The sequence below is a fragment of the Symsagittifera roscoffensis genome, chromosome 9 (genome assembly GCF_963678635.1).
Source record: "Symsagittifera roscoffensis chromosome 9, txSymRosc1.1, whole genome shotgun sequence".
NCBI classification, from domain to species: Eukaryota; Metazoa; Xenacoelomorpha; order Acoela; family Convolutidae; genus Symsagittifera; species Symsagittifera roscoffensis.
Window position 1 is genome coordinate 25,872,324 of NC_087070.1, and position 20,043 is coordinate 25,892,366.

At 47.6% G+C, this 20,043-nt stretch overlaps 1 protein-coding gene across 1 annotated transcript in view; it reads left to right on the top strand.

The window, feature by feature from the left end:
- The window catches only part of LOC134854027 (ribosome-releasing factor 2, mitochondrial-like), a 456,739-nt gene that overhangs the window by 384,356 nt on the left and 52,340 nt on the right, over positions 1–20,043 (top strand). The gene's annotated exons all lie outside the window — the stretch shown is intronic.

Genomic DNA, 20,043 nt, shown 5'->3' on the forward strand with positions numbered 1-20,043 from the left:
GTCCCTCTGCTCGCCCAGTCCAGGTTCCCCTCGTCGCCATCTCATGAGTCGATAACGACCTCTCTCGGCAGTTCCGGACGCGCCAAAGGCCAACATCAGGACCACCTCCGTGGGGCGTTCCCCACGAGCTTCCCTTCCCAACGCATTGAGGAGTGCGACGGTGAACATCGCCAGCTCCGGTTCCTTCAATCCAAAGTTGCAATCGATCAACCGCTGACACACTTCGTCCAGAACCGTACCCAGGCTCGCTGAGATAAAATCCATCAAATCGTTGGTATCTATCATTCTTCTTCATGTGTGTCTGGTCGTGTTTCTCTGATTCAGTTCAAGTTCAATATAAAAAGTACCATCATTCAAGATCTGAAAAACAAGTCACGACATAGATTAATCACTCCGAGTTGTTTCATCTCTAAGATAAAACATCATTTACATCTTTTAAGAACAGTCCATTGAAACTCTCTTTTGTTTTCAGAGTAACATAGTTGAGCGCTGTCACCTTTCGTACCTGGAGTGTTCCAGCTTTCGATGACATAAGCATCACCTAAAACATAATCTAACAAAAACATAACATATAAATATCACACATCAACACTTTGACATAAACACCTAAATATTAATCCTAGTGACTAAAAAGCAAACCTAATTAAGACTTTTAACACGGAATGTGGCTCTAGCATATGCTCAGAAAATATATTTTTTAGCTAAGTAGACCTCTATGTCCGTTTCTGAGAATATTACATGTACGAGGGCGTATAACTCTCTCGGATGCAGTTTTCCCCTATTGGGATCTTACACTGGTAAAGAGAGAGAGAGGTCACTTCTCTCTCAACCAGGAAATCCCTGAGTCTAGTTAAGGGTAGCACCAGGTTTCGGGATTTACGTGTTGCCTATCAATGGCCTTAGTTACAAGGAAACACAAATATTTCCCTGATATATGTGATGCAACAGTCTTCTCGGCTCCCTTTTTTCTACCCAGTTTAGCATAGAGCAGTACACCACTGACACAAGGTTTGCATACAGAACTGAATGTCTGTACACCTTCACTCGTACGTCAGGGAACACGTGCACCACTTTAGGTTCATACATCACAGTCACAAACTCTTTCAATCCAAAAATCAGCGCGAGTGGATCGATCCGCATCATTAGAGCCAAGTCGGTCAACAAGGGCATTCCCCCACACCTCTTCACTTCGCTTTTATTTGAGATTGGCTTGTCCTCTACAGTCAAATTTCTGTTCTGTTGTAACAGGCACTACAGGAGCAAGGTCCTCCAGTCCTTCAGTTTTCGATAATATGCTGTCTTCATCTGAGCATCGAACTCCCTCTTTGGTCCCTGCAGTTGTTCGGGATACCTCAGCAGCACGAACAGGTCACCCATGCGACCATATATTATCGCAATCGGAGTCAACAGATCATCCAGTCGGGGATCGATTAATTCCTGCGTAAAAAGCACCAGAGGTCCTTTGACAAGGGTCTCGTGTCCGAAGATTACTTATAGGGCCAGCACAAGGCCAATAGACAGTTTCCTGATGTCCCTCAGGAATTTTGCTATCAGGTTCCTCGAAGCCCTAGGGTAGCAGCTGCTGATAACTGCAGGTGACCACCCTGCGCCAATTCTTGTGAGAATTGCATGTGACCTCTGGTAGTCGGCCCTTGTGGCCAGCACATCCGCTTGGAACCGGTTCAAGGACATCGTGTCAATCTCCTGCATAAATCCCAACATCGTCGCCTCTGTCTGCTCCCTTACGTCTAATGTTCTTCGTAAGGTACGTTGGAACTCTCTCACCACTGCCAGTGCATGATCAAAAGCATCCTGCCCCAACGCGCATAACCGAGGAGACAGGTATAGCCAGAGATTGGTTTGAGTTTTCGTCCTCAGGGCCATAGCCTTAAGGTCTTCCTCGGTTGAGAGGGCATTCTTCCTGACCAAATTTCCTCTTTCATCCCTCACTTAGTCCGTCTGTCTAAACCACAGATTATTTGCCAATTGCTGCACCAGCTGATGTTCATCACTCACTCCGGGCCTCAATTTCAAAAACCGGCCGAAGTTGGAAAGTTCCAGCCCAGCCCCTCATCACGAGAGACGCGCGTCATGCTTTGATCTTTGAATCCTTCGATCGCATTCGAGATTGCCGACCATATAGCAAGGAGTTCTGATCGGTAGGGGTAGTAAAAGCTGGGATCCTTTTGTCGATTCGGTGCCGGTATCATCATATCAAATAGTCCCTCCGCTAGCATGATGACCATAGCATACATAAACTGCAGGGGTTCGCGCAATAGGGCGTAGCCGGGAGACATCACAAAGATTCTCTTCACCAACTGCCTTGCAAAACTCTGTCGTATCGATCTCTCAGCCTCCACCATGACTGAGAGCAGCGTCATGATGGCTTCTCCCACAGCCTCCGAGCTCGGAATTGATCCGTCAACAAGAGCGTTTAGAAGGCCCCTGCTCTGCAGGTGGTCATTCGATCCGGCTATTATCACTACATATGGATCCACGTTTAACACCCTCTGCACACTTATCGCTTGGCCCCAATCCAAATTGGGAGCTGTGGGGAAAATCACATCCGGCCAAAAAAGTGGGCTGGGCGTTTACTGGTAGTCAGAGCTGGCCACTATCAAAATTCTCCCCAGATTCATTTCCTGAGGGCCATAAGCCGCAATCATTTTGTCTCCTTTTGGTGATTCCAGGTGCACATACCTCCTTTCGTCACCTTCCACTAGTGTGATTCTGGGGTTATCATTTGAATACTCGCCTGCGGTTTGACCCGGGGGTTTGGGGAACTGCTTCCTCATTTTGTGATGCCGCTTGTTGGGCCTGTTCTCCACCAGAAACTTCCCCCTACGGTTTGGTGGAGCTCTTCCTCGGACCTGATGAGGGACGTCCGTCATTGACCTCGTGTTCAATGGTTCCGTAGTCTTATCTTCGGGCAGACCCTCCATATCCACCAATTGAAATGTAGTAGCGGAGCTGAATTGCTCTTCTTCAGCCAATAGCCAATCCACGCCTGCTATCCGGTACAGACCAGATACCGTAGGGTCAACCCCGTTAGGCATTCTTCTCGCATCTGCACAACACGTTATCGTTTTCATGCTCAATTTTATAGCCATGTCTGCTTTATATCTTCCCCAGGTGCTGGGTTCTGCTCTATTCCATAGCAGCTCACTGACCCTACTCGTATCTATCACCGCTGCAGGATAGGCTCGCGAGGTTCCCTGAGCGGGTGACGCCCTCGAATGCTGTACCATGGTGTTCGCGGTCACCTGAGAAGCCACTTGCAGTGGTCCACTCCTCATTCAAAGGCGATTCTCCAAGGATTGGCCTCGGGGAACGGGAGCGGTCTCCAGTCTCTCTCTCACATCAGAGCTGGGATAAGGTTGCACCACATTTGTCTCTGTAGTCAAAGGCCCCAGACGGTTCACTAATGCTTGAGGTACATGGGATCTGACCATGCGGGCAGTGCTAACTCGTGTCACCGGGTTGACCGTTGTCCTCAGTTCAGCTTCCATTTCTTCTATCCTCGTTTGGAACGCGTCGTTTGATCACTGTACTCCAGGTTGGGTATTGAAGTGTATACCATCTTTTGTCAAGACACCATGGTCCACCATTCTCAACGTGTTTTCGACATCTAACAAACGGAATTCGTTGGGGTTTCCTGTGGTCAGATTCCTGATCATCTCATTCCACTGGATTACGTTCCCATTCATGAAGTCGGCTATTGGTGACCCGGCGTCTGGGTAAAGGGGAATGGTGCACAAGACCACAATCCTCGGTCTGTATTTCTCTTTTAATTCGTTAAGGAGACAAATCAGAAGTGATTCCCATTTCGCATCGGGTGTGACGGGGTTCCTTGAGACATGGTTCATCCCTATCATCACAGTCAACGTGTCCACCCTATCGTCGCTCTGCAGCTCCATCATCTTGATTACTTGAGCCACTGCAGCCCTTCCAGAGGAGATCACGGTAGTCTGACCTCCTTCTAAAACTTGGTTCAAATCCCCCTACAGACTGTCCCCTATGATAAAGTGTTGGCTGGCCGTCGGAACCGGTTGGTGGATCGCCGCTGGATTCCAGGTCATACCGTTCAGGCAGGCTCTGGGGTGTTCCGCTGCGACTTGCACGAAGGTCCTTCGAGTATTGAGATCCTTTCGAATGTCAACCACCCGCGACCTCACCTTGGCTCCACTCGGTACCGGTCGGTACGGCTCTGTGGGATTCGTTGGTTTTTCCCTTCTGATGGGCGACTGGCCCGCTCGCTGAGTAGGAACAATACTGCCCTAGCTTCGGTCTCTCACTCGGTTTATTTCCTGTATCGCAGCTTTGGCCACTTGCTCAAACTTCTCCTGGAAATGAGGTGCCAGGTAAGTATCCGATGGGTCAGGAATCGTGTTTCTCGCGTTTGAAGGCGAGCTCACTCGCTGCGGAACCGTCACCTCACTGGGCCTATAAAGCTCCCGAGTCTTGGATTTGTCTGTCGTCTCTGTGTTCATCATTGCCAGAAACTCCGGCGACAACTTGAGCTCCTTCAAGTGCTTTATCTCCTTTTATTTGAAGAGAATCTGCAGCTCCTCGTGTTTTTGTTTCCATTCGTCGCAGTTCTTTCGCCTTTTCTGGAAGCTCGTTCAACCTCGTGCACAACTGCTTCCAGTCTTTGTCTTTGTCTCCGCCGTTTGTATCTGAATATCGTTCCTTCTGACTTTTTTCATTGGCGGAGCCGCTGTTGGGGAGTCTGCAGAGGGGCATTTTCCCTAATCGGTAGTCCCTCTGCTCGCCCAGTCCAGGTTCCCCTCGTCGCCATCTCATGAGTCGATAACGACCTCTCTCGGCAGTTCCGGACGCGCCAAAGGCCAACATCAGGACCACCTCCGTGGGGCGTTCCCCACGAGCTTCCCTTCCCAACGCATTGAGGAGTGCGACGGTGAACATCGCCAGCTCCGGTTCCTTCAATCCAAAGTTGCAATCGATCAACCGCTGACACACTTCGTCCAGAACCGTACCCAGGCTCGCTGAGATAAAATCCATCAAATCGTTGGTATCTATCATTCTTCTTCATGTGTGTCTGGTCGTGTTTCTCTGATTCAGTTCAAGTTCAATATAAAAAGTACCATCATTCAAGATCTGAAAAACAAGTCACGACATAGATTAATCACTCCGAGTTGTTTCATCTCTAAGATAAAACATCATTTACATCTTTTAAGAACAGTCCATTGAAACTCTCTTTTGTTTTCAGAGTAACATAGTTGAGCGCTGTCACCTTTCGTACCTGGAGTGTTCCAGCTTTCGATGACATAAGCATCACCTAAAACATAATCTAACAAAAACATAACATATAAATATCACACATCAACACTTTGACATAAACACCTAAATATTAATCCTAGTGACTAAAAAGCAAACCTAATTAAGACTTTTAACACGGAATGTGGCTCTAGCATATGCTCAGATAATATATTTTTTAGCTAAGTAGACCTCTATGTCCGTTTCTGAGAATATTACATGTACGAGGGCGTATAACTCTCTCGGATGCAGTTTTCCCCTATTGGGATCATACACTGGTAAAGAGAGAGAGAGGTCACTTCTCTCTCAACCAGGAAATCCCTGAGTCTAGTTAAGGGTAGCACCAGGTTACGGGATTTACGTGTTGCCTATCAATGGCCTTAGTTACAAGGAAACACAAATATTTCCCTGATATATGTGATGCAACAGGGGACAGCGCTACAACAGGGGACAACTAAAGGTGCAGTGGCAGATCGCAATTTTCAACAACCTCATTCCCGTCGTTTTGTCGCGCATGCCTCCTTTATTCACCTCGCAGGCAGGATCCACTATCAAATAGTCCGCATCATGCATGTCGCGTGGAATACACCAATCCTCCGATGAAGCATTGCTGGGGTTGATGTTCTCGTACCAATAATTTTTTGTCTAATTTGAGCCTCCTGCGTGTTCCTCCTGCATAAATCATTAAGCTCATGCTGCCTCCTGATCACATCACGAACGTGCTTTTGTTGTGCTGTTTTCCTTCCTTTGTACTCAGGGCTAGAAGAACGTTAATGGAAGTGCTTTCTCGTGACCGGTCAACATCATGTGCGGGCTTTTTCCCGTGGTAGAATTTTTTGTGCTGTTATAAGCGCCCATCACTTGCTGCAAGTGCCTGTCCCATTCGTCCATGTATCGTGAGCAATAAACCCTCAACATGGAGACTTACGTTTGGGGAACTGTTTCCTCATTTTGTGATGCCACTTGTTGGGCCTGTTCTCTACCAGAAACTTCCCCCTACGGTTTGGTGGAGCTCTTTCTCGGACCTGATGACGGACGTCAGTCATTGACCTCGTGTTCAATGGTTCCGTAGTCTTATCTCCGGGCAGACCCTCCAGATCCACCAATTGAAGTGTAGTAGCGGAGCTGAATTGCTCTTCTTCAGCCAATAGCCAATCCACGCCTGCTATCCGGTACAGACCAGATACCGTAGGGTCAACCCCGTTAGGCATTCTTCTCGCATCTGCACAACAAGTTATCGTTTTCATGCTCAATTTTATAGCCATGTCGGCTTTATATCTTCCCCAGGTGCTGGGATCTGCTCTATTCCATAGCAGCTCACTGACCCTACTCGTATCTATCACCGCTGCAGGATAGGCTCGCGAGGTTCCCTGAGCGGGTGACGCCCTCGAATGCTGTGCCATGGTGTTCGCGGTCACCTGAGAAGCCACTTGCAGTGGTCCACTCCTCATTCCAAGGCGATTCTCCAAGGATTGGCCTCGGGGAACTGGAGCGGTCTCCAGTCTCTCTCTCACATCAGAGCTGGGATAAGGTTGCACCACATTGCCTCTGTAGTCAAAGGCCCCAGACGGTTCACTAATGCTTGAGGTACATGGGATCTGACCATGCGGGCAGTGCTAACTCGTGTCACCGGGTTGACCGTTGTCCTCAGTTCAGCTTCCATTTCTTCTATCCTCGTTTGGAACGCGTCGTTTGATCACTGTACTCCAGGTTGGGTATTGAAGTGTATACCATCTTTTGTCAAGACACCATGGTCCACCATTCTCAACGTGTTTTCGACATCTAACAAATGGAATTCGTTGGGGTTTCCTGTGGTCAGATTCCTGATCATCTCATTCCACTGGGTTACGTTCCCATTCATGAAGTCGGCTACTGGTGACCCGGCGTCTGGGTAAAGGGGAATGGTGCACAAGACCACAATCCTCGGTCTGTATTTCTCTTTTAATTCGTTAAGGAGACAAATTAGAAATGATTCCCATTTCGCATCGGGTGTGACGGGGTTCCTTGAGACATGGTTCATCCCTATCATCACAGTCAACGTGTCCACCCTATCGTCGCTCTGCAGCTCCATCATCTTGATTACTTGCGCCACTGCAGCCCCTCCAAAGGAGATCACGGTAGTCTGACCTCCTTCTAAAACTTGGTTCAAATCCCCCTACAGACTGTCCCCTATGATTAAGTGTTGGCTGGCCGTCGGCACCGGTTGGTGGATCGCCGCTGGATTCCAGGTCATACCGTTAAGGCAGGCTCTGGGGTGTTCCGCTGCGACTTGCACGAAGGTCCTTCGAGTGTTGAGATCCTTTCGAATGTCAACCACCCGCGACCTCACCTTGGCTCCACTCGGTACCGGTCGGTACGGCTCTGTGGGATTCGTTGGTTTTTCCCTTCTGATGGGTGACTGGCCCGCTCGCTGAGTAGGAACAATACTGCCCTAGCTTCGGTCTCTCGCTCGGTTTATTTCCTGTATCGCAGCTTTGACCACTTGCTCAAACTTCTCCTGGAAATGAGGTGCCAGGTAAGTATCCGATGGGTCAGGAATCGTGTTTCTCGCGTTTGAAGGCGAGCTCACTCGCTGCGGAACCGTCACCTCACTGGGCCTATAAAGCTCCTGAGTCTTGGATTTGTCTGTCGTCTCTGTGTTCATCATTGCCAGAAACTCCGGCGACAACTTGCTGATTATAGAGCTCCTTCAAGTGCTTTATCTCCTTTTATTTGAAGAGGATCTGCAGCTCCTCGTGTTTTCGTTTCCATTCGTCGCAGTTCTTTCGCCTTTTCTTGAAGCTCGTTCAACCTCGTGCACAACTGCTTCCAGTCTTTGTCTTTTTCTCCGCCGTTTGTATCTGAATATCGTTCCTTCTGACTTTTTTATTGGCGGAGCCGCTGTTGGGGAGTCTGCAGAGGGGCATTTTCCCTAATCGGTAGTCCCTCTGCTCGCCCAGTCCAGGTTCCCCTCGTCGCCATCTCATGAGTCGATAACGACCTCTCTCGGCAGTTCCGGACGCGCCAAAGGCCAACATCAGGACCACCTCCGTGGGGCGTTCCCCACGAGCTTCCCTTCCCAACGCATTGAGGAGTGCGACGGTGAACATCGCCAGCTCCGGTTCCTTCAATCCAAAGTTGCAATCGATCAACCTCTGACACACTTCGTCCAAAACCGTACCCAGGCTCGCTGAGATAAAATCCATCAAATCGTTGGTATCTATCATTCTTCTTCATGTGTATCTGGTCGTGTTTCTCTGATTCAGTTCAAGTTCAATGTAAAAAGTACCATCATTCAAGATCTGAAAAACAAGTCACGACATAGATTAATCACTCCGAATTGTTTCATCTCTAAGATAAAACATCATTTACATCTTTTAAGAACAGTCCATTGAAACTCTCTTTTGTTTTCAGAGTAACATAGTTGAGCGCTGTCACCTTTCGTACCTGGAGTGTTCCAGCTTTCGATGACATAAGCATCACCTAAAACATAATCTAACAAAAACATAACATATAAATATCACACATCAACACTTTGACATAAACACCTAAATATTAATCCTAGTGACTAAAAAGCAAACCTAATTAAGACTTTTAACACGGAATGTGGCTCTAGCATATGCTCAGATAATATATTTTTTAGCTAAGTAGACCTCTATGTCCGTTTCTGAGAATATTACATGTACGAGGGCGTATAACTCTCTCGGATGCAGTTTTCCCCTATTGGGATCATACACTGGTAAAGAGAGAGAGAGGTCACTTCTCTCTCAACCAGGAAATCCCTGAGTCTAGTTAAGGGTAGCACCAGGTTTCGGGATTTACGTGTTGCCTATCAATGGCCTTAGTTACAAGGAAACACAAATATTTCCCTGATATATGTGATGCAACAGGGGACAGCGCTACAACAGGGGACAACTAAAGGTGCAGTGGCAGATCGCAATTTTCAACAACCTCATTCCCGTCGTTTTGTCGCGCATGCCTCCTTTATTCACCTCGCAGGCAGGATCCACTATCAAATAGTCCGCATCATGCATGTCGCGTGGAATACACCAATCCTCCGATGAAGCATTGCTGGGGTTGATGTTCTCGTACCAATAATTTTTTGTCTAATTTGAGCCTCCTGCGTGTTCCTCCTGCATAAATCATTAAGCTCATGCTGCCTCCTGATCACATCACGAACGTGCTTTTGTTGTGCTGTTTTCCTTCCTTTGTACTCAGGGCTAGAAGAACGTTAATGGAAGTGCTTTCTCGTGACCGGTCAGCATCACGTGCGGGCTTATTCCCGTGGAAGAATTTTTTGTGCTGTTATAAGCGCCCATCACTTGCTGCAAGTGCCTGTCCCATTCGTCCATGTATCGTGAGCAATAAACCCTCAACATGGACACTAACTTTTGGGGAACTGTTTCCTCATTTTGTGATGCCGCTTGTTGGGCCTGTTCTCTACCAGAAACTTCCCCCTATGGTTTGGTGGAGCTCTTTCTCGGACCTGATGACGGACGTCCGTCATTGACATCGTGTTCAATGGTTCCGTAGTCTTATCTCCGGGCAGACCCTCCAGATCCACCAATTGAAGTGTAGTAGCGGAGCTGAATTGCTCTTCTTCAGCCAAGAGCCAATCCACGCCTGCTATCCGGTACAGACCAGATACCGTAGGGTCAACCCCGTTAGGCATTCTTCTCGCATCTGCACAACAAGCTATCGTTTTCATGCTCAATTTTATAGCCATGTCCGCTTTATATCTTCCCCTGGTGCTGGGATCTGCTCTATTCCATAGCAGCTCACTGACCCTACTCGTATCTATCACCGCTGCAGGATAGGCTCGCGAGGTTCCCTGAGCGGGTGACGCCCTCGAATGCTGTGCCATGGTATTCGCGGTCACCTGAGAAGCCACTTGCAGTGGTCCACTCCTCATTCCAAGGCGATTCTCCAAGGATTGGCCTCGGGGAACTGGAGCGGTCTCCAGTCTCTCTCTCACATCGGAGCTGGGATAAGGTTGCACCACATTTGTCTCTGTAGTCAAAGGCCCCAGACGGTTCACTAATGCTTGAGGTACATGGGATCTGACCATGCGGGCAGTGCTAACTCGTGTCACCGGGTTGACCGTTGTCCTCAGTTCAGCTTCTATTTTTTCTATCCTCGTTTGGAACGCGTCGTTTGATCACTGTACTCCAGGTTGGGTATTGAAGTGTATACCATCTTTTGTCAAGACACCATGGTCCACCATTCTCAACGTGTTTTCGACATCTAACAAACGGAATTCGTTGAGGTTTCCTGTGGTCAGATTCCTGATCATCTCATTCCACTGGGTTACGTTCCCATTCATGAAGTCGGCTACTAGTGACCCGGCGTCTGGGTAAAGGGGAATGGTGCACAAGACCACAATCCTCGGTCTGTATTTCTCTTTTAATTCGTTAAGGAGACAAATCAGAAGTGATTCCCATTTCGCATCGGGTGTGACGGGGTTCCTTGAGACATGGTTCATCCCTATCATCACAGTCAACGTGTCCACCCTATCGTCGCTCTGCAGCTCCATCATCTTGATTACTTGCGCCACTGCAGCCCCTCCAAAGGAGATCACGGTAGTCTGACCTCCTTCTAAAACTTGGTTCAAATCCCCCTACAGACTGTCCCCTATGATTAAGTGTTGGCTGGCCGTCGGCACCGGTTGCTGGATCGCCGCTGGATTCCAGGTCATACCGTTAAGGCAGGCTCTGGGGTGTTCCGCTGCGACTTGCACGAAGGTCCTTCGAGTGTTGAGATCCTTTCGAATGTCAACCACCCGCGACCTCACCTTGGCTCCACTCGGTACCGGTCGGTACGGCTCTGTGGGATTCGTTGGTTTTTCCCTTCTGATGGGTGACTGGCCCGCTCGCTGAGTAGGAACAATACTGCCCTAGCTTCGGTCTCTCGCTCGGTTTATTTCCTGTATCGCAGCTTTGACCACTTGCTCAAACTTCTCCTGGAAATGAGGTGCCAGGTAAGTATCCGATGGGTCAGGAATCGTGTTTCTTACGTCTGAAGGCGAGCTCACTCGCTGCGGAACCGTCACCTCACTTGGCCTATAAAGCTCCTGAGTCTTGGATTTGTCTGTCGTCTCTGTGTTCATCATTGCCAGAAACTCCGGCGACAACTTGCTGATTATAGAGCTCCTTCAAGTGCTTTATCTCCTTTTATTTAAAGAGGATCTGCAGCTCCTCGTGTTTTCGTTTCCATTCGTCGCAGTTCTTTCGCCTTTTCTTGAAGCTCGTTCAACCCCGTGCACAACTGCTTCCAGTCTTTGTCTTTTCTCCGCCGTTTGTATCTGAATATCGTTCCTTCTGACTTTTTTATTGGCGGAGCCGCTGTTGGGGAGTCTGCAGAGGGGCATTTTCCCTAATCGGTAGTCCCTCTGCTCGCCCAGTCCAGGGTTCCCCTCGTCGCCATCTCATGAGTCGATAACGACCTCTCTCGGCAGTTCCGGACGCTCCAAAGGCCAACATCAGGACCACCTCCGTGGGGCGTTCCCCACGAGCTTCCCTTTCCAACGCATTGAGGAGTGCGACTGTGAACATCGCCAGCTCCGGTTCCTTCAATCCAAAGTTGAAATCGATCAACCGCTGACACACTTCGTCCAGAACCGTACCCAGGCTCGCCAAGATAAAATCCATCAAATCGTCGGTATCACTCATTCTTCTTCATGTGTGCCTGGTCGTGTTTCTCTCATTCAGTTCAAGTTCAATATACAAAGTACAATCAATCAAGATCTGAAAAACAAGTCACGACATAGATTAATCACTCCGAATTGTTTCATCTCTAAGATAAAACATCATTTACATCTTTTAAGAACAGTCCATTGAAACTCTTTTTTATTTTCAGAGAAACATAATTGAGCACTGTCACCTTTCGTACCTGGAGTGTTCCAGCCTTCCATGACATAAGCATCACATGAAACATAATCTAACAAAAACATAACATATAAAAATCACACATCAACACTATGACATAAACACCTAAATACTAATCCTAGTGACTAAAAAGCAAACCTATTTAAGACTTTTAACACGGAATGTGGCTCTAGCATATGCTCAGATAATATTTTTTTTTAGCTAAGTAGACCTCTATGTCCGTTTCTGAGAATATTACATGTACGAGGGCATATAATTCACTCGGATGCAGTTTTCCCCTATTGGGATTATACACTGGTAAAGAGAGAGAGGTCACTTCTCTCTCAACCAGGAAATCCCTGAGTCTAGTTAAGACTAGCACCAGATTTTCGGGATTTACGTGTTGTCTATCAATGGCCTTAGTTACAAGGAAACACAAATATTTCCCTGATATATGTGATGCAACAGGGGACAGCGCTACATCCCTCCTATACCAGGCCTCTGTTTCCATGCATGAAAACACGATATTCTTATACTCTCTTTTAAAGTCGGCCGCTAGTGCTGTCTTAAAACTTACATCCGCGGTTATCGCTATAGCGCACGTACGTTCCGTGAGTATGAAATCACTGTCCGTGATAACGATATTGTTTCAGTAGTGATTTGGTAAAGCACAATACGACACTGCTAAAAATTCGTCCAAAAAGCGCTTATTAGCATTTTCGCCCTTCGTTTCCAGCTCTCTGGTTTTCCTTGCCGATTTTAGTTTTTTTATCATAAGGTTTTTGGTGTGGGTGAGTCCTACCCCCCCTCGCCGGAACAAAATATCCATCGACGTCCCCGTCGAGCGCCCAAAATCGAGAAGATCCAGATTGGATTCTGTAACGCGTAAAGAACCGTCTGGAGCAACCCAATTGGACTCAGTATTGTCGTGACTGATGTATTTGATGCTATTTTGATCGACACCTTGAAAAATCAAGATTGTCTCTTTTGGATCTGCTGGAAGATCATGGAGCCGTTCGAGCACTCTCAGATATGTCAATTCTTGCTCATGCATCTGCTCCGTCTCCGGTTCGAACTCCAATTCCGGTTCAGAGCAATCGTCAATCCAATCTTGTTCTGGGTCGTTGACCAGGTCGATCTCTTGTGGCACCACTATTTCGTCCAGGCCCACTAGCAAGTCCATCATGTCGTTCAAAACTATCCCGTCTATGACAAAATCCTCGCTCTACGGGTTGTATTTCTTCTTGTTTTTTCCTCTCTTGCCCTGGCGTGTTTCCATGGTGAAGGGAAAGTCAGGCTGAACTCCCTTATCAACTTCAGTCTGTTCTGGACATTCCCAGTCTTCTTCGACATATGGAAGAGTTTCGTTGTCCAACTTCACTCGCTCGATTAACTCCAGGTGCAGTTGCAGATCGCAATTATCAACCACCTCATTCCCGTCGTTTCTGTCGCGCATGCCTCTTTAATTCAACTCGCAGGCAGGATCCACTATCAAACAGTCCGCATCATGCATGTCGCGTGGAATACACCAATCCTCCGATGAAGCATTGTTGGGGTTGATGTTCTCGTACCAATAAATTTTTGTCTAATTTGAGCCTGCTGCGTGTTCCTCCTGCATAAATCATTAAGCTCATGCTGCCTCCTGATCACATCACGAACGTGCTTTTGTTGTGCTGTTTTCATTCCTTTTGTACTCAGGGTAGAAGAACGTTTATGGAAGTGCTTTCTCGTGATCGGTCAACACCATGTGCGGGCTTATTCCCGTGGTAGAATTTTTTGTGCTGTTATAGGCGCCCATCACATGCTGTCCCATTCGTCCATGTATCGTGAGCAATAAACCCTCAACATGGACACTAACGTGCGATTAAGCCATTCGTTTGTGGGTGATAAGTGGTCGAGTGGGCCTGTGCCACTTGTAACCTCTTCATTAACTCCTTCGTGAGATCACCCACGAATGCTTTGCCGTTGTCTGATTGGAATCTGATGGGGCAGCCGTGTCTCGCTATCCAAACATTTAACAAGTGATCGCACGTTTCTTCCATTGATGCTGTCCTGCAGGGTGCTGCCTCTGCGTATTTCGTGAAATGATCAATCATTATCAGCACTTTGTTAAAGCCCGTGGTTGTCATGCATATCTTCTGATTATCAATTTGCACCACCTCATTGAATCCTGATGATTCTATTGATTGCAGGGGAATTCTCAATTTGCTGGGGTCCTTCGCCTGTTGACGTGACAAGCATGCAGAGATCCACTTTTAACAGGCCTTCTTCAAACCAGGCCATTCGAACCGTTTCTGTATCCTATTATGCAGTCTGTCCACGCCTTGGTGGCCCAACTGATCTTGTGAACGAAAGAGCACTTCGGTTTGATGCAACTGCGGTAGCAATATCCAATTATATTTGTAAAGGAATTGGTCCTCCTCCTTGCGTTTGCAGGCCACGATCCCTTCTTTATTCAAGTACAACAGGTCTTTTCTCTTTAAATTAAACTGCTTTACGATCCATGTCTTTAGGTTACTCGTCATTCTATCATTTTGCTGAGCCCTTAAGAGGTCCGACAGTCGGTACCTGGCTTTAGATATGTCTTTACCACATTTAGTTGTCCGCTAACTATCTCCGAAGCATGGGCATCGGCCACCAACTTAACGCACCATATCTTTTTCAAGGATGTTGCCTCTTGCACTGATGGTTGCAGGTTGGTACGGACGACCGTAGCATGCGGAAGTAACCTAGTCGGACGTTTCGACACTGCTATTAACTCAAGCTTGTGTGGGGCATTATCAATTTTTATGCCCTCCTCCTCGGAGGTATATCGGTCTACACCTGGGTCTTAATGCATTTCTCTATCCAGCCCGCGCTGCTTCCATTCTAGCAAAGAATGAATTGCGATTTCCGAGACGTCGGAATTGGATGCAGTTTCTGACCCATTCTCCCAGGACTGAGACAGCTGAGACTGCGAGTCATCACTTGAGCCGATGGATTCTGCATCATCGTCTTCTGATTTGTTCATGATGCTTCTCAAAATTCTGTCCCTTGATCGCTCTGAGGTCGACTCCCCGAACAGTATTCTTTCCCTTGGTCGTTTCGACATCGTCTCTCCAGACCAATCATCCTGTCCGGGCCTGGAGGAGCGTGACTCCCCGGACAATGTTTCGTCTCCGGATGAACAGTCCGAGCTCGACTCGTACTCCTCCTTCGTGTCTGTCAACTAAAATCTTCTCGTTACGCTAGGTTTTAATTCAACGTTGACCTCTTGAGCAGTCTGAGTAGCGATCGATTGTTGACACGCCACATAAAAGATCCTCAGAAGGATATCTTCCGGAATCGAACTCACTAACTGATTCACTCTCGATCGACAATCCAGTTCAACGTCCCGACTCCGAATTGCTACTGGTCTCTTCTCCGTTTTCTCGGTGATTGTCAACCTCTGCATGGTCTCCGTCGATTCAGGGTCATGCCGTTCAACCTCTCCATCAAGCAGGTCACAGAGTTTCAGCATGACATCCGGTGCCACGTTCACCGTCTTGTTTAGCAAGGCTATGCGGTTGATACCCAGCCTGGTCAGTTTTTGCTGCACCAGGTTTGATCGAACTAGCAAATCCAACGGAACCGGATCACCTTTCGCCAACATTTATATGTCTCCACGGGAAAATCAGGGTGTCCTCGTATGGGGTGCTCAGACTTGTCATTTCTTGCTCATGCATCTGCTCCGTCTCCGGTTCGAACTCCACTTCCGGTTCAGAGCAATCGTCAATCCAATCTTGTTCTGTGTCGTTGACCAGGTCGATTTCTTGTGGCACCACTATTTCGTCCAGGCCCACTAGCAAATCCATCATGTCGTTCAAAACTATCCCGTCTATGACAAAATCCTCGCTATACGGGTTGTATTACTTCTTGTTTTTTCCTCTCTTGCCCTGGCGTGTTTCCATGGTGAAGGGAAGTCAGGCTGAACTCCCTTTTCAACTTCAGTCTTTTCTGGACATTCCCCGTCTTCTTCGACATATGAAAGAGTTTCGTTGTCCAACTTCACTCGCTCGATTAACTCGGGGTGCAGTGGCAGATCGCAATTATCAACCACATCAATCCCGTCATTTTTGTCGCGCATGCCTCTTTCATTCAACTCGCAGGCAGGATCCACTATCAAATAGTCCGCATCATGCATGTCGCGTGGAATACACCAGTCCTCCGATGAAGCATTGTTGGGGTTGATGTTCTCATACCAATAAAATTTTTGTCTAACTTGAGCCTGCTGCGTGTTCCTCCTGCATAAATCATTAAGCTCATGCTGCCTCCTGATCACATCACGAACATACGTTTGTTGTGCTGTTTTCCTTCCTTTGTACTCAGGGTAGAAGAACGTTATTGGAAGTGCTTTCTCGTGACCGGTCTGTTCTGGACGAGGTGCAACTAAAGACCTCGTCTAGTCTCCTTATATGGTCTTTCAGCGTTGGTGTCGCAATGAGCACGTCATCAACGTAACACATTATGAGGTTGCCAGACTTTTTACTTACAGTTGTGAAAGCGTGAGCCATTACTCGTTGGAACGTGGCCGTCGCATTGCATAGTCCAAACAGCATTCTTTTCCACTGGTACATCCACAGTTCACACGCAAAGCCTGTCTTCTCTCGATCTTGTTTTCTGAGGGGCACCTGCCAGAACGCCGAGCCCAAATCCAACGCCGTGAAGAATTTTGCATCTCCTAACTTTGAGAGGCTCTCGTCGATGCGGGGAATCGGGTGTGCGTCCTTTATCGTTACCGCATTCACGAAGTGGAAATCACAACAAAACCTAAGTTGCCTCTTTTCTTTTTTGCGATAGGGACTTCGACGGTTCGATCATGTCGTTTTCCATTAACGTTTCAATTTCTTCTCTGCAAGCTTCGGTCTTGTGTGCAGTCATTCTCCTAGCTCCCTCCCTATGAGGTACCGAACCCTCTTCTATTTCTACCTCATTTTCTTCAAAATTACAGCAGCTTATATCAGCCTTGTGCTTTGAAAAAACGTCTATGTTCCGATTTAACACCGCCCTGAGCGAGTCTAACTCCTTGTCTGTTAATTTGCCTCTCAAGTGCTCTATCTCAGTTAGGACCGGTTTGTTCGATGCTAATTCTGCTAATTCTGTCGGACTCTCGGGAAAATTTGAGCAAGTAGACATCCCATAGTCTGTCTCTGATTTCATTGAAAACAGCTTTTTAGAAGACTTCAATTCACTTATCCTCTTTTAAATGCGTTCTTGGTTGGCATGTAAAGGGCATTCAGTTATTTCATGTTTCTTGAAGTTCTCCACGCTTCGATACACTGTCCTCAGAGGCAATGCGTAACCAAATTTCTTGCCTCTTTGTATCGTCACTGTTGTTGCCTCTGTGTTCAACAACACACTCACACACAGTCCGCTCTGAGTGAGTGAGAAGCTTCTTCCTAAAACAGCTGAGCTTTTACTGTTTGGATTGGGAACCAGACACACCTGTCTGTCGTTACTAAGCTCATTCAGGTTCCTCATCCTAAATGTCGCTATTACAGCCTGATGTGGTTTTAACCTAATTTTCCGATCTTGGAAAATTGGCACCTTTGCTCGGTTAATCAGGATTTCATTAATTGGTTTGTTTTCAAACCACCTTTCTGGGTCCTTGATTCTTATCAAACCGTCGTTGAGGTCAATCGTGACATCGAAATTGGATTCTCGACGACCAGGAAACTCATCCAGAGATGTCTCACTAGCTGCAACGAGATGATAGGGGTCCTTCCGGTCATGTATATTGCACCCTGATTAGCCGCTGACAGTATGATATTAGTTGGAATCAGATCCAACCTATCAAAACCCATGTCGGTCCAAGTGCTTACAGGCATGACACTCACCACTGCTCCGGAGTCTAATAATCTTTTCATAGAGAGTTGTCTACCCTGCACGTCTAGTACATGAGCGGCCAGATTCGCTTCACAGCCTATGCGGACTGCGTCTTGTTCGAGCATGGCGTTGAGTCCGATTCGTCGGACCTTAAGCTCTTCTCGACCGATGTAGATCCTTCCTACCTGGTCACTTGCATTGGTCACGTGAGCTGTAAAGTAAATATTTATGCCGTCCACGTTCATGAGAATTGGGTATGGGCCATAAACTTCAATAAAGTGTCCATCTACTTTCATTAGCCTCGGCCCACCTGTTGTGAGTAACGCTCTCACTGCCCTAAAATCCAGTTTGGGGTCTTTCTGTCTGAGGTAGCCCGCCTAGATGTCCAGATGTACTGACGTGATCTCGGACGGCGCGCTCAAGTTCTTCGCCACTTGATGGCCCGCGACTGATATGATCGACATTATCTTCATCCCTTCTCTCGTCATGTCGAAGGTCTTTCCCAAGATTACATTCAACTTTAGACCCTGCTTCCTGGGTTCCTGGTTGTCCTCTTTCTTCGTCGATCTTCCCAGAATGTCAAGTTTCTCGCGCAGCTCTGTATTCTCTAATTCTGACCTTACCCACTGTCCAACCTCTTTGGTGGCCAATTCTTGCTTAGCAATCTGTAATGCGGTCCGGGCCAATAGGCCATACTCCACTTTGAGCGCAACGGCTGACTCTGCCTCCAGGATTGAGGCAACCGCCTCATTAGGTAAGGGTTTCACCTTCTTGATTGTGAAGGTGCCTGTTGTCACCTCTTTCTTCCATGATTCGGCTTCATTCATCAGGCGGGCTTGGCTTGCCTCGACCCCCGAAAGTGTCTCTTTATGGCGGGGATGCTTGGCGTCCGCTACTGCATCCCAGAATTGAATGCAATCCGACTTGAAATGTCCCTCCAAATTACAGAAGAGCATCTCGGTCCACATTTCCTTATGAGCCCTCTCACATACTCTTCGTGGTCCTCCTCGGTTGCACCAACATCGTCGAGAAAGTAGCCTATCGCCTTCATGTTTTGTTTGTAAGTAGAACAGGCCGAAACGTGGTGGTCCATCGAACCAAAATTTGCATATGACCTCCTCTTATCCATGTCGTCCCGAGGTCTGTACCAAGTTGAATTCGCGCCAGTGTTCGTTCCACTGTAGTCGCTGTAATTGCTGCAAAGATTTTGCGCCCTTGTTTTGATGAGCAAGTTCTCATGCGACTTCATGCGCAAATCATTGGGCGTGGCTACTTGATCTAGCGATAGGGTGAAGTGTGTAGCCAGCATGGTTTTTAACTCATCACTTTTTACTCCATCCATGAATTTGAGGCAATAACCAAAGTCCGTTCCGATATCCTCTCTTCAGGGTTGCCTCTCCTTCTGAGTAACTCGAGGTCATCCAAAAAGTTGTCTATCGATTCGTCATCTCTTTGACGCCTCTTTTCAAACTTCACCATAACTTGATATCCCTGTACACCCGAGGCGAAGCATGTCGAATATTTTGCGCGAGCTGTCTCCTTCATTAGTCCTTTTCGCTATTACACAGCTTGGAGCCGTGCCCTCTAGATTGCTCGTCAGTGCGCTGCATTCCTGCTTCTTGGAGAGATTCTCTTTCTCAAAATGTAACTTCCAGGTGTCGATGCAGCCATCTGATTCGTCCTTGTATGATTTCGGCTTTTTGAGTGTCCTTCTTGACCTCTCTCCTCTCTCGGTTGACTTCGAGAATTTGGTGATGAATGTTTCGAGAGATCTATTCGAATGCTCAAACATTGAAGCCTAAATCGTGGTGTCCTGCGAGATTGTAGTCAGATCTGGCACCGATCTGACTTGTGGCATTGTCGGTGAATGTGCCCCCGACGTCGCTTCCGCTTCTGGTGGGGCTGCATTCGTCTGACCCGCCCTCGGCGGGGCTGCTCTAGGTTTCTCCCTATGGTTAGACTCAAATTCGGTTCTAGATTTTGGCTGGGCCCCTGCATAACCGCGGGCTCCGCCTCCGTCAAGCGTTTGGCGTCAGTCCTCTGTCGGAGCCTGACGATTCTCCCGGTTGCCACTGCTCAA